We start from the raw sequence: 16,050 nt of genomic DNA, 5'->3' as shown, positions 1-16,050 counted from the left end.
GGGTCTCTCACTTTGTGAGCAGCATCCTGAGCTACATGGAGCCTATTTCCTACGAAATCATAGTCTAGTAGGTACCACCGAAGAAATAAAAGATGCAAACTGTAAATAAAATACATATGTGGGCTGAGCTGTCAGGAATGGACTTGGGATCCTTAGAAGCGATAGCCCCTTGTAAAAGAGGCCCCTTGGACTGTCTTGTGTCTTCCGCTGTGTACAACCACAGCAAGTGGTGCGCTCTAGGAACCAGGGCCTCAGTGCTCACTAGACTTTGCATTTCCCATACCTCAGACCTGGGCAAGATACATTTCTGTTGCCTCAGAGTGCTACTTAGTCTGTGAGATTATGACATGAAAACCCAAATACACCAAGATGGTGCCCTAATGCCAGGTCCCCTGGCAGGGAAAAGAACCAATGTCACAGAGTCAGTATTTACTACATGAGGAGTCACATGTTACCTCGACATTACTGGAGCCTTTGCTGTGACTATCAAAAGAACATGTGTCCAAAACATGCAAACCACCCTTTATTTGTGTGGATATCAAAAGCAGTCAATGCAAGGCAATGAAGAGCAGTGGTAGGCTTGCAGACAGGCTAAAGTGACCCTATTAAAAAACCTGTGACAACAGAAACTGTAGACAATGATGTGCTGCTGGGGACACTCACATTCTATTAAAGTCTGGAGGCCTCTTTAGAGCCTTGCTGTCACTGTTAATCAGAGGGAGCATGCAGACAGAAGGGAAGGCATGCAACACAAAAGCCCTGCTTCAAGTGAATATGGCCTTGTACATGGAGATGCTGTTAAGCTATTAATCCTTTTAGCGAGCAGAGGCAAGCCCCATCATCTCTTCTTAACACGTGCACACACACACACACACACACACACGAATGCGCACACGCACACACACACATACACACAAATGCGCACACATGCACATACATAGTACATCTACCCACTCCAGAAAGGAAAAGCACAACAGACCAAACTAATATTATATCAAAACCTAACCAGGTGAGTTAGAGTGTTTTTACTGGGGTCACTAACAGTATGGGTGACAATTATTTACATGAGCAAGAGCGACTCATAAACAGCTGCATCACTGAAAAGCTCCCCTCAACATGAGTGAATTCTCACAAAAGCTGCAACCCTGGAGCTCTCTGCACAACGTAAAGGCAGCTCAACAGGTTTAGGAGATCTCTACATAGCTGAGCAGGTCAGAATGGCCTCCCCAGAAGCGCTCCTCTGTTTCTCTAAAGTGGGATGGGGCTTCCACGAATCTGTGCCAGTTGCCCCAGCTATGTGAAGCCTGTTTATCTGCAGAGTCTACTGAGCTTCCCTCTGCCTGGCAGGGAATCAATTCAGAGGAAACTACTAGACTTTTCTCACCTCTCTCCAGCCTTTCTCTTCATCCCACCCTACAGCCCACAGGACGTTTTGCTCAGTTTGTCCAAGGAACCCCTTTCTAGTCTCTCACCTCTCCCTCCTGAGTACTCTACCCACTTCCCTGCCCATCGTCCTCATGGCACCAACTCATCAGCTCTCAGGCAAGCAGAGAAATCTCTTACCTATCAACTCTTGCTTGCATTCTCCTTTCCTGAACATTTGGGAAGGTGCAGTCTCCCCTTGGTCATGTCACATGGAGTCATATTGCTTAGCATTTAGCAGTGACATGCAGTCAGGAGTGGTGTGTGTCACGTCCAGCCTGGGGCTGTGAAAACTTGTGGCTTTTATGACTTGCTTCAACAGCAATGACAAACACAGAGACCGCATGGGGAAGTCAGAGCAAGCAGTCAGCGTGAAGCAAGGTCTCTGAGGGAAGGCGAACAAAAGGGTTATCCAAGCCAATGATGACTTTTATGTGAAATAAAAAGCATGAAGTATCTTGTTAACACTTTACACTTGTAGATATCTATCACTGTCTGCTGTATGGCAATTCCCTCTGAGATGACGACAGTCCATCCTGAAGGAATACCTTAGAACTCAGGGTGTTCTAAAGGAAACCCTTTAAGACCCAGGAAGTAAACAACTCAAAATAGCTTCAGGGGTCCCTTAAACTGACCAGATGTATCAGGACCCACCCAATCAAGCTTATATGAGCCATAAGGATTGCTGAGAGGCATCCTTGGACTGGCAGAACTTCCTGGAAGAGACACTGTCCATCCAGTCCAGCTGCCTGGAGTTGTGCACCACCTTCCAGGTTTCCGTCTTTCATGAGCCATCACCCACTCTGGAGCTGGCTTTTGGTGATGGTGATGCTTAACCCTTTATTTTATAACTCCTGTAAATAACTCCATTAAACTCATTTGCTCATTAAAGCGCTATTCATTTTGGTCTGTCATTGGTCCCCTTTATGGGGTGAGTAGCTGTTTGTTCATGGCCCCCCCTCAATAGTGACAGCACAATGTGATCCTCAGGCCTCAATCCTCTTGTACAAAAATTATGGATGAATTTGGTACTGCAGGAGTAAAAACCAAGTACGTGTGGCTTGCTCTTAGCACTCGTGACTACTGCAGGGAATTTGATATTCAAGGCTACTCTACATTGTAAACCACTAATGTGTAGATAAATGTTTTCTGTGATTACTTGAAAATAACTTCCAGAGTGAAGTTGTTCAGCTCTGATGGAAATTATTGAAAAGAAGAAACTCAATCATGTTTATTATGTATTTGGCTGAATTGGCAAGAAATTATTGGAGGAGATGAAGCAGGAAGTAATTAAACAGAAAAGGAAAAGATAGATCAAAAGCTCAAGGCCACCAAGGACTAGCAATAAAATAAAAAAAGCCATTTTTAATTCCCTGAGTAGGAATAACATATGTTAATGAAATCGAGGAGTGGCAGAAACCCATTGAGATTCAGTTCCATGTCAAGAATCAGGTTGGATGTGAAGCTTTTCCAGTCAAGATCTCCTCCGTGGAGAGAGTCTGGGGGATGATAAAGCAAAGAAAAAGAATTAACTGGAACCATGTCTTGCAAAGAGCTGTGTCCTTATGTACAGAGCCACAGCATTGATCAGAACCATGGCCTGGAGGGATAGATCATCTGTTAAAGGGCAGGCTCACAACCAAATGTCAAAAATCAAATAGACATGTTTCAGAAAGAGTTGAACTGTCAAAGAAGTCAGGAAGCAAACTTGAGCATTAGGGGCATTAAGATTAGTTAACACCCCTTCCCTCTGCACCCAGTCTTACGGAATTGCCATTTGGGAAGTGCTCAGTGAAGACAGACCCTGAGTGTTTGGTTCAGATGTTGCCTACAGGGAAAACAGAAAAGGTTGAAGCTCTGAGAAGGGGGGGGGAGCTAAAATCCATAAGCCATGGAGGGAGAGGCAGCAGGTTGTAAGCCTCATCAAAAAATCTTTTCATCTTTAGGTGAGGGTTCCTCGGCCTTTTCAATGTTGATTTTTGAGGTAGGTGGGGGTTTTTGTTTTGTTTTGTAATGAGGAAATTGTCCTGTGTGCAGTGGTTTGAATAAGTATTCCCCGAAGCCTATGCTTGTTCAGCTTCCATTTCAATAGAGAAATGGTTATGCCAGGAGAAAAGTGGTGCCTTGTGGGAAGAAATTTGATCATTGCAGGCACTGTTCTGGACGAGCCTAGACAGTCTGGGAGCCCAGACCCATCTCTTTCTCTTACATTTCTCAACTTCCATGATGTGAGCAGCTGTAATCTACCACATTATCCAGCCCCGTCCCCCATATGTTGCCTCATCAACCAAAAGCAAAGAGATCACCTGACCAGAGACTGAAACCATGAAACCATGAGCCCAAATAAACCCTTCTCTATTCATATCAATTTACCTTGGTTCTTTGTTACATGAATGGGAGACTGATCGCCATGATGTTGTGCATTGCAAGGCCTTTAGTGTCCTTCCTAACCTCCACCTATTTCGTGGCAGTAGCCTGTCTTCCCTAGTTGTCACAACAACAACAAAAAAATCTCTGTACGTCATTAAATAGTCCCTAACAAGGAAAATCCTCCTGAGGGAAACACGCCCCTGAGTTGAGGAATCAGGAGGTTTATGAGCAGGATTTCATCGCAGTCTCAAGCTATCGGTTGTTCTGTCTTTCCTTATTCTGCTCCTTGACGAATGAGAACGTTTGGGTTGGTTTCTCCTGTGCGGTTTCACTGTCACACATTGCAAGCAGGTGTATGTCTGTTTCTAGTTCCTGTGTCTCCAGACCCAGGGAGTCCACACTCATATGTGATTTACACTGAGATTCTGAACATTGAGTTTAATTATCTACTTGGCTGGGATGCTGAATCGACTCAAAAGAAGGATTGGATTATAGTCTGCATGTAAGACAGAGAAGCTATTGAACATCTGGTGACCAAAAGAATGAGTGGTGGCAGAGGTAATGCTATATGTTCAATACTTCTCCTTTGTCTTCATCTTTTCTGGGCATGCAGCAAGTATGCCTTCTAGGCATCCAGCTGCGTGGTAAAATCTTGAGACTGGCACCATAAGGAAATAGTATTAAAATCATTCCCAAAAGGCCCACGAAGACGGCTCAGATGATGAAGATACCTGCTGCTGAGCCCAATGACAGAGTTTAATCCCCAGGACCCACAAGGTAGAAGGAGAGAACCAGCTGCTCCATGTGGTCTTCTAGCTTCCACAAGTCCACCATCACACATACACACACACACACACACACACACGTGCATGCACATGAAAATAAGATAATTAAAATGTAATTAAAATAAAAACACTTCTTACAGAAAAATTTAGGAAAGAATAAATACAAATCCCTGTGTCAGTTAAGCCTACTGCATGGCCTGCAGCTCAAGTGTCAGCCATTGTGGGATCACCCTGACTCTCCAGGTCCAATTTTCATAAGTTCTACAATTCCTCCAACTTGGCATTTGCCAGACTACATTGTGTTCGTCTGTTTGTATTTCTCTCTTATTGGAAGCAGGGGCTATGCTGGCTGGTTTTATACCAACTTGACATCTGAGCTATAGTCATCTGAGACTAGGAAACCTCCATTAAGAAAATGCCTCCAGAAGATCAGGTCATACATAAGCCTGTAGATCATTTTCTGATGTTGGAGGGCCCTTGTCGATTGTGGGTGGAACCACACCAGGGTTGGTGGTCACAGGTTCTATAAGCAGACTGGGCAAGCCATGAGGAGCACCCAGTAAACAGCACCCAGTAAACACAGCCTCTGTATCAGCTCCTGCTTCCAGATTCCCTCCCTGTTTGCCTTCAGGGATGAACAGTGATGCCGAAGCATAAGTCAAAGAAATCCTTTCTTCCCCAAATTGTTTTCAGTCATGGTGTTTCATCACACAGCAATAGAAACCCTAACTAGGACAGAGACCTCTTTTAAATACCCTGGCAGGCCAATATTTGTTGAGTGATCAAATGATAATTATTAATCTGAAAGTCTCAGAACGCACCAAAGAGAGATAGAGCCCACTCTGGTGAGTCTTCATGCCTCATTGAAATAGCAGGAGAGGATACACCTCGATTAGGTCAAACTTGAAGCCCCTGAAGGTTGTAGCTGATGACATACACCTAAATAACGCTGTAGTAATAAGTGTGGTAGTAGTTTCTCTACCAGAACATGAAGGAAAGCAGGAAACACAATAACTCCCCAATCACTCTCACCCCCAGAATTGTTCTAGAAAAGCCCTTGGGCTAAGTTCAGACAAATTTAGTTTTGATGACTTTTCTGTTTCTGAGATGTGAAAGGGAAACCGAAAGAAAGGCCTGCAGCAAAACAATCTTCCCCAGGAGAATGCGATGTGGGGGTGTTTCAAAGGAGCATGCTCCCCAGAAAACTAAATGACTCAGAGCTCCCAGGGAAGGATCTACTGGCAGTGATCTGAGGATCTTATTAGGGAACTGACGTCCAATTGGGATCATTATCAAAACCCACAGACCATATGCTTTCCCAGTTATGCCCGTGAGGAAAGAAGTCTAGAGACATTTGAATGTGCAGGGTACCACACTCCTAATGATTTGATTAATAGTGGTTACACAACACCCCAGAACAAAATGTATTGCATTACTTGATGAGAAGCCAGCAAATCTTTGTGTAGCATGCCAGAACAGATAAGACCTGCTATGGGTGGCTGTTGAAGATTATGAAGAAAGTAAATACCTTTATTGACCATATCTGATCCATTTTGGAACATACCACAAAAGGTTTCCTAAGCCCCTTTTAATTCTAGCGCTCAATGGAGAAAGAGGTGGATTTCAAACTATTGATAAAAATGGTCTTACGCACAGACATTAAAGAGCAAAAGCCCCACATCATTTGTCTGAAAATTCTTTGTTCCTGACTAATGCCAGGCTATACCTAGACTTTATAAAACATCTCCAGTCTAAAGTATTCCATCTGAAAATGGAATTCTGGTGCAGAAAAAGGGTTCTGAGGTTTCCCTCTGGCCATGATGTAATAACTAAGAATTAAAGACCCATGGGAGTTTCTATGGGAGAATAAAGGAATGTTATAGGATTACAAGTCTATGGAAAATCACAGTGCAGTATCCCCGTACCACAACATTCTTTTTACATAAGACACAGGCAATGATTAGAAAAGGAAGTTAGAAGTGTTTTCCTTCTTGCGGTTGGTGGGAAGAGGAGACTGAATGAAACTCAATAGGCTTTCAGTGCTTTGATAATCTGCATGGCTCAGACTTTGGAGAAGGCAAGGATTAGCTCATCTGCCTTTGTACTCGTGTGTGTGTGTGTGTGTGTGTGTGTGTGTGTGTGTGTGTGTGTGTGTGTAAACTACTGAATCAGAAAGATTGGAGGAATAAAAAGTCCATGGTTTTGCCATAAAGTTCTGTCAGATAGTATGACTTGAGATTTCTCCTATAAGAAATGAATTAGTTTGTGTGCAACAAAATTACTTATGTATATGGAAGCCAGATGTCAACCTCAGGAGTTCCCCAGGCACTTTTGGAGACAGTGCCTCTTACTGGCCTGGAACTCATTGATTTAGCTAGCCTGGTTGACCAACAAGCCCTAAGGCTCTTCCAGCCCCCATCATGGGGATTCCAATTGTACACTGTTGCAGTCTGGTTTCTTCTTTTTGTGAGTGCTAGGGCTTGAACTCATCTCCTCGTGTCTCTAAGCACTTTATCAACATAGCTCTCTCTTCCCCAGCCAATAAGCATTGAATTTTGACTCTGACACCGGTGACATTTATTGACAAAGTATCCGCTCTCTTTGTACTTACTAGTGTGATTTGTCATTGTAGAGAGTTAGACAGCAACAAAGTTATCAGAAAGAAGGTGGATCAGGATGGAGTCAATAGTTCTCTCTGCTGTATCTCTTGTGAGATATGGAGACTCATGGAAAATCTAGCAGTCATACATTGGGGACCATTGCTAAGGCTGATCCAGATAGGGAAACAGGTGGAATGTTTGACAGCTCTATGCATTTCCTGTTCATTTTTTCTATAAACCTACATTCTTCTAAACAAAAAAAAATCCAATTAAAAATCTTGAAACTTTTCCATATTTGTTAGCAACGGTGTGCAGACTGATAGACATCCTGCCCTTTCTTCTGCAGGCTTCCAGATTCTCTTGGGCAATAACTAAGGAGCTGAATAATCAAAAAGACGTTTTACGAGTTTCTGGGGATGAAGCAATATGACATACTGAGTTCTGTGATCACGAAGAATGAATGAGGGCCAATGAGATGGCTCAGCAGTTCCAAGTTTGACTCTGGAACCCACACAGCAGAAGGAGAGAAAAGATGTCTGCAAGCTATCTTCTGGCCACTTGTTACATTCTCTCTCTCTCTCTCTCTCTCTCTCTCTCTCTCTCTCTCTTTCTCTCTCTCTCTCTCTCTCCCTCCCTCCCTCCCTCTCTCTATCTCTGTCTCTCTCTCACACACACACACAGAAACAATTGTAACTTTTTTTTTTTACAAAATGAATGAATGACCCTTACAAATATCCAAGGAATTGCTTAAAACTCCAAAGAACATTACCTGAAGAATAACAGTGAGCTGAAAATAGACTCACACACTCAGTTGTCATTCCTAATCAGCTCAAGTCCTGATTGGATTACAATCGTCATTCCAACTGTGAGTCAGGAGCAAAAATCACTCCTCCCTGCTGTTAGTAGAACACGGCTTCATTCCATGTCTTTTATAACTTTCTGTCTCTCTCTGTCTTTCTCTTCCAGGCCCCTTTCTCTGTGTGTGCATCAAACAAAAAAAATTAAGCATACAAAAATTACAAACTGATTGAAAATCAAGAGAAAATAGTCTAAATAAGCCCCTGTGCTGTCTAGATATCTGAATAACCAAGCATGACATTAAAAATGCTACAACTGATGTGCTTAATAAACTAAATAAGCAGATGAAAAATATGGCAAAGAACTAGAAAATATATTCAAAAGCCAAATTTATGGTACACAATGGAAGCTGTGTTAAGAAGAAAGTTCATAGTACTAAATGCCTACCTAATGAAGCTTGAATATTCCACACAAGTGAGTTAACAGAATACCTAAAAATTCTAAAACAGAAAGAAGAAAACTCACCAAGGAGGATTAGAACTAGACATCAGGAAATAATAGAATTGAGAGATGAAATCAACAAAATAGAAACAAAGATAACAATATAAAGATACAATGAGACCAAGAGTTGGTTCTTGGAGAAAATCAACAAAATAGACTTGCATTTATCTAAACTAATCAAAAGACAGAAAGAACCTATCAAAATTAGCAAAATTAGAGATGAAAAGGGGGACATAACAATAGACATGGAGGAAATTCAGAGAATTATTAGGTCATATTTTGAAAACCTGTACTCCACAAAATTGGAAAACTTTTTAAAAAATGACAATTTTCTGGATAAATATCACTGAACAAAATTAAAACAAGACCAGATAAGCAAATTAAATAGACCTGTAACTGCTAAAGAAATAGAAACAGTCATAAAAAGTCTCCCAATCAAAAAAAAGGCCAGAATCAGATGGTTTCAGCAGAGAACTCTACAAGATTTTCAAAGAAGAACTACTACCAATACTCCTAAAATTGTTCCACACAATAGCAACAGATGGAACATTGCCAAACTCTTCTTATAAGGCAAAAATATTCAGTAAAATACTGGCAAAATGAATCTAAGAACACGTCAGATAAATCATCCACCATGACCAACTAGGCTTAATCCCAGAGATGCAGGGATGGTTCTTTTTTAAATCTTTGAGGAAAGAAATTGAAGAAAACACCAGAAAATGGAAAGATCTCCCATGCTCTTGGGTAGGTAGAATTAACATAGTAAAAATGACAATCTTACCAAAAGCAATCTACAGATTAAATACAATGCCTATCAAAATCCCAGCAAAATTCTTCACAAACCTTGAAAGAACAGTACTCCACTTCATAAGGAAAAGCAAAAATCCCAGGATAGCCAAAACAATCCTGTACAATAAATAAAATTCTGGGGGCATCACAATCCCTGACTTGAAACTCTGCTACAAGCTACCAGTCTGGTATTGGCATAAAAACAGACAGGAGGACCAATGGAACAGAAGACTCAGATATCAATCCACAGACCTATGAACACCTGATTTTTGACAAAGAAGCAAAAAAATAAAATAAAATGGAAAAAAAGCATATTTAACAAATGGTGCTGGCATAACTGAATATCAACATGTAAGAATAAAAATAGACCCACTATCTATCACCATGCACAAAACTCAAGTCCAAATGGATTAAAGACCTCAACATAAAGCCAACCACATTAAACCTCACAGAAGAGAAAGTGGGAAGTACACTTGAACACATTGGCACAGGAGACCACTTCCTAAATACAGCCCCAGTAGCACAGACATGGAGGGAAACAATTAATAAATAAATGGGACCTCCTGAAACTGAAAAGCTTCTGTAAAACAAAGGACACAATCACAAGACAAAATAGAATTCCCTACAGAATGGGAAAAGATCTTCACCAACCCCACACTGGACAGAAGGCTGATCTCCAAAATATACAAAGAACTCAAGAAATTGGTCATCAAAAGAATAAATAATCCAATAAGAAAATAGAGTACAGACCTAAAGAAAGAACTCTTATCAGAGGAATCTAAAATGGCTGAAAGACACTTAAGGAAATGTTCAACATCCTTAGTCATCAGAGAAATGCAAATCAAAACAACTCTGAGATTCCATCTTACACCTGTAAGAATGACCAAAATCAAAAACACTGATGACAACTTATGCTGGAGAGGTTGTGGGGTAAAGGGAACACTTCTGCATCGCTGTTGGGAGTGCAAACTGGTACAGCCCCTTTGGATATCAGTATGGAGAGTTTTCAAAAAATTAGGAAACAACCTTCCTTAAGACCCAACAATACCATTTTTGGGTATATATCCAAAGGATGCTCAGTCATACCACAAGGACATGTGCCCTACTATGTTCATAGCAACATTGTTTGTCATATCCAGAACCTGGAAACAACCTAAATGCCCCTTGACCAAAGAATGGATAAGGAAAATGAGGTACATTCACACAATGGAGTACTACACAGTAGAAAAAATAATGACATCTTGAAATTTGCAGGCAAATGGATGGATCTAGAAAACATCATATTGAGTGAGGTAACCCAGACCCAGAAAGACAAACACCATATGTACTCACTCATAAGTGGCTTTTAGATATAAAGCAAAGAAAAACCAGCCTACAATTCACAATCCCAGAGAACCTAGACAACAATGATGACCCTAAGAGAGACACACATGAATCTAGTCTACATGGGAAGTAGAAAAGGACAAAATCTCCTGAGTAAATTGGGAGCATGAGGACCTTGGGGGAGTGGTGAAAGGGAGGGGAGAGGCAGGGAGGGAGGCAAAGAAAAATGTATAGCTCAATAAAATTAAATAAAAAGGTGTATTTCATAAAGATAAAAAGATAAATTTAACAGAAAAATCTACCTACCTAGTTTAAATAGGTATAAACTTGATAATGAACCTACATCAAAGCATAAAAAGCTGGGCTGGAGAAATGGCTCAGTGATTAAGGATGGGTATTGCTCCTGACGAGGACCAGAGTTTGGCTCCCTGCTTCCATCCACACTGGGCAGCTCACACCTGCCTGTAGCTAAAGCTCTTAGGATTAGTGGCCTTCTTCTAGCCTCCACAGGTACTGTACTCATATTCACATACCCACATATAAATACACAGACACCACACACACACACACACCCCACACCACACACACATACCACACACACACCACACATACACACACAACACACTACACAAACAGACACACACCACACTGACCACACATACAACACATACACACAACTTAAAAGTTTTAATTTTTAAAATTAAACATAGAAAGCAAAACATGGCAAGGTCCTTCTGTCTGTGTGTTGCTTTTCTTGGTTAATGAATAAAGAATTTGCCTTGGCCTGTTGATAGGGCCAAGGAAGGTGGGGAAGACAGAACTGAATTCTGGGAGGAAGAAGGCAAAGTCAGAGAGGCACCATGGAGCTGCCACCAGCTGGAGATAGACTTGCTGAAACTTTGCTAGGAGGCCATGACCTCGTGGTGATATATAGATCACAATAGAAATGGGATAAATTAATATGTAAGAGTTACCCAATAAGAAGTTAGAGCTAGTCGGCCAAGCAGTGATTTAATTATTACTGTTTCTGTATGATTATTTTGGGGCTAAGCTAGCCAGGTGGCCAGGAACAAACAAGCAAACCCCTCCACACAACAAATTGGCACCCAACATGGGGTTTAAACCCACAACCCTCAGATTAAGAGTCTCATGCTCTACTGACTGAGCTAGCTGGGAGGCCAGGAAAGAACAAGTGGATCCCCTTCCATGCAACACACTCACATTCACATACCCACATATAAACACACACACACACACACAACTTCAAATTTTTAATTTTTCAAATTAAACATAGAAAGTAAAACATGGCAAAATGGAAACTCTATTATTCCTTTCAGTAACTGTGTATCCAGAAATTACAAAGACATCTGAAATTGAACTGTGGTTAAAAGTGAATTTACAAAAGTCTGCAATGTAAAGTCGAAGTATAAAGATCAACTAATTTTATATCATGCTAAATAATAATCATAAATTAACACTTGAAAATTCACTGCTTACAATGGGATCAAAATTGTTAAATAACCTGTAACATATGAAATATATATATAATCTCCACATGAAAAATTATGAAATTTAGCTACAAACACTCCTGTAGTCTAAATGACAGATATATGACATTACAGGGCAAGACTGTCCAGTACCATAAAGATATCAATTTTTTCTAATTTGATATGTAGGTTTTACAGCACTATCTTCTTCGGATTTAGAGTGGGTTTTTTTAACAAGAAAAATTATTAGTTCTAATAATTTTAATAATTAATAATAAGATTTGTGTGGACATGTAAAATGCTGAGAATTAACCAATACTAACTCAAAGGAAAAAACAGAGAATTCATATAAGGTTGGATTACGACACTGGTATTATAGTACTATCAAGCCACTCTGGCAGGCTGCAAATAGTCCATGCAGATTGACTATTGGGGGGTGTTGGAACTATAAAAAGTGGGGCCCACCTGGAGGAAGTTGAGACTGAGAACCTGGCCCACTGTTAACTCTTGCTTGCTTCCTGGATGCCATGAGGCAAGCAGCTTTTCTCTTCAATGGCCTCCTCCCACACCATCTCTGCCTTGCCAAGGCCTCCTGCCATACCGTCTCTGCCTTGCCATGTCCTCCTCCCATGCTGCCTCTACTTTACAACAGGCTGTATAAGAGCAGAAAGAGTCAGCCATTGACAGAAACCTCTTGAAACATAAATTCTCTTCCCTTCACTTTTTTTCTCTCAGGTATTTGTCACAGCAACAAAAACATAAGAAGAAAACCCTGTTTGACACTTTTCACAAGCGTCAAATCCAGGGTCATTGTAGGTCTAGATATAAAACTGAAAACAGGCAAGTTAATGAAAACCAGGAGCAGGCAAAGAGTTCTCAAAGCCAAAAGGAATGTATCAAAGAGGAAAAGAAAGGATGTTGTGACATAGAAAAATTAGGAATCTTGAACCGTCAAAATACAAAGTTGGACGTGTGGCAGAGTGTTTACTTAGTGAGGTTGTGAACTTGAGCCCCAGTTAAGAGAGAAAACAAACAAGCAAGCAAGCAACACAAGAAGAACACAACTTTTCAATACATACAGAGAGAAAGGGGTCTGTCCCATTACATATGCAGGACTTACTGTAAATTACTAAGAGGAATTAACCAATTTTTTAAAATGGCAAACAACTACAGCAAGTTCTACCAAGGTGAGATGGGAATGTACTCACCATGTTCTTCCATTCCTTAGAGCAATGCCAGCTAAAACTGATGGGATCTGCCCTGGGGATGATAGACATTAAAGAGACCGATGAGATCATTCATTTCCAAGGTCACAGAATGGCCTAGAAGTGCATCCAATTGGCATAAGCAATTATGTACTTGTAAATGTGAACTAAGATTTGAGCAAACTCTATGACCCAGCAACTATATTCCCGGGCATGAATCCAATAAAAACACCCAATTCTGTACAGAAAAGATATAATAGCACCATTCTTACTGACAGAAACTAAACAATTCAAGCATCTGTCAACCATGTATCTGATATTTTCAAATAATGAACTGCTATATGACAGGGAAAACAGACTCTTGTGAAAAGCAGCATAGAACAACATAACAATCACAGCATGTAGTGAGAGAAGCCATGCAGGAACAATGGCATTATGTTTTTAAAATATGTATGCCTTCCTTTAACTAATATATAGGAATAGTATCTTTTGGGGGTACCATGTGATGTTTTATTGCCTATATACTGTGCAATGCTTAAGTTAGAATAAAAATAGTTTCTCAAATATTTCATGCCTTTATGGTGAAGACACTCAAAATTCCTTCTAACTTTTTGAAGATTTATTTTAAAAATTATTTCTTTTTTTTTTTTTTTTTTTGGTTTTTCGAGACAGGATTTCTCTGTAGCTCTAGAGCCTGTCCTGGAACTAGCTCTGGTAGACCAGGCTGGCCTCGATCTCACAGAGATCCGCCTGCCTCTGCCTCCCAAGTGCTAGGATTAAAGGCGTGCAACACCACCACCCGTCTTAAAAAAAATTTATTTCTTGTGTGTGTGTTGTCTCTGCATACATGTGCACATCTGTGCAGGTGTTTGCATTCTGTTTCCAGTGCTTTTATTTTAGACATTTTTCACCACTCGTTACATTAATCCTGTGTATTTGTGTGGTTATTGTAAATGGCACTGCCTCCTTGATTTCTCTATAGATATTAACTATTGGTATTTAGCAGCTCTGCTAATTTTGTATGTTAGTTTTGCATCCTGAAAACACTGAGCTTATTTTCACTGTTATTAGCTCAAATAGGGGTTTTGTGACATCTTTGGGCTTTCCTATTTATAAGATTATGCTGAGGGCTGGGGAGATGACTGGCTCCGTTGGTGAAGTGTTTCCCACACAAGCGTGAGGACCCAAGTTCAATCTTCAGCATCCACATGAAAGGTCTGGAATGTCTTACAGTCCCAGCAATCGGGAAACAGAGCCAGAATTGCTGACCGGCCTAACCAGCTGAATCAGTGAGCTCCAGGATCAGTGAGAGAGTCTGTCTCAAACTATAAGATGCCACCTCCTGAGGAATGACACTTGAGGTTGACTGCTGGGCCTGCACAATGTGAGTATGAGTGCATGGGCATGCACACAGACACACACACAGACACACACACGCACAGACACACACAGACACACAGACACACATACACAGACACACACACAGACACACACACAGACGCACACACAGACACACACGCACACACATTTATACACAGACACACACATGCACACACACACAGACACACACAGAGACACACACACGCACCCACATTCATACACACACTTTTATTTTTAAAGAGAGCAGGTCATCTACAAAACAGCAGTCTGATTTTTTTTTCTTTTCTAGTCTCAATGAGCATTGTTTCTTTCTCCTGCTTGATTGTTCTCATTAGGACTTGCAGTCCTGTGTTTGATAAAAGTGGTGAACATCCTTCTTTTGACCCAGATCTGAAAAGATCTCCATTTTTTTCCCACATAGAATGATGTCACCCATTGACTGATATGTGGCCATTACTACGCCAAGATACCTTTCTTCTATGCCTGATTTTTCATCCACTACCTTCCTCCATGTGTTTAGATGACTGCTGTACTGTGTATCAGGCTTATCAAATGTTATGCGCTGCACCGTCTCTCCCCGCCCCAGGATGAAACACACGCGATCATAGCACACAGCAGTTTTAATGTGCTGTTGGTTTCAGTTTGCAGTGCTTTTAAGGATTTTTGCATCTATGTTCTTCAAGGACAACTTTTTGTCGCTGTTGTTTAATCTTTGCCTGCTTTGGGTATCAGGGCAATGCCAGCCTTATGGGAAAAGCTTGGGAAGCATCCTCCCCTCAGAATTGCTGCTGCATTAGATGTCTGATAGCATGCTGTAGAGGAGACAAGGGTTCTAGAACTATTAGTCTGCTTCTCTGTTCTAGTTCTTCACAACTCTACCCTGCTAAGATGGGCTGATGTAGGGCCCGTTTTTCTAAGTTATCAGATCTGTCAGGCTAGAGTTGAACACCATAACCTTAAACTGTTCTCTGAATTTCTGTCACCTAACTTATAACATCTTGTCAACTCTGACTATAGTCATCTCTTTTGTCTTACAAATTTTGAGTTGATTAACTTTTAATTTCCTAGTTCTTTGAAGTTGTTTGTTGGAGATCTTTGCTTCTTTCTGTGTTGGGTTTATTGTTACAAACTTCCCCATTATTGCTACTTTTAATGGATCCCATAGGCTTTGGAACTGTGTCTTCGTTTTCATTTATGTAAAAACTAAAAATTTCTTCTCGAATTCTTCCTTGATCCATCATTGTTATTTAATGCCCATGTATGTTTATGGTGTAGGAGCTCCTTCTGTTTGTGTGTTGCTTTCATTGGATAATGAATAAAGAAATTGCCTTGGCCTAGTTGATAGGGCAGAACTTAGGTAGGCAGAGAAGACAGAACTGAATTCTGGGAG

This window comes from Chionomys nivalis, chromosome 1, assembly GCF_950005125.1.
Source record: "Chionomys nivalis chromosome 1, mChiNiv1.1, whole genome shotgun sequence".
NCBI classification, from domain to species: domain Eukaryota; kingdom Metazoa; phylum Chordata; class Mammalia; order Rodentia; family Cricetidae; genus Chionomys; species Chionomys nivalis.
This window is presented reverse-complemented; position numbering follows the sequence as displayed.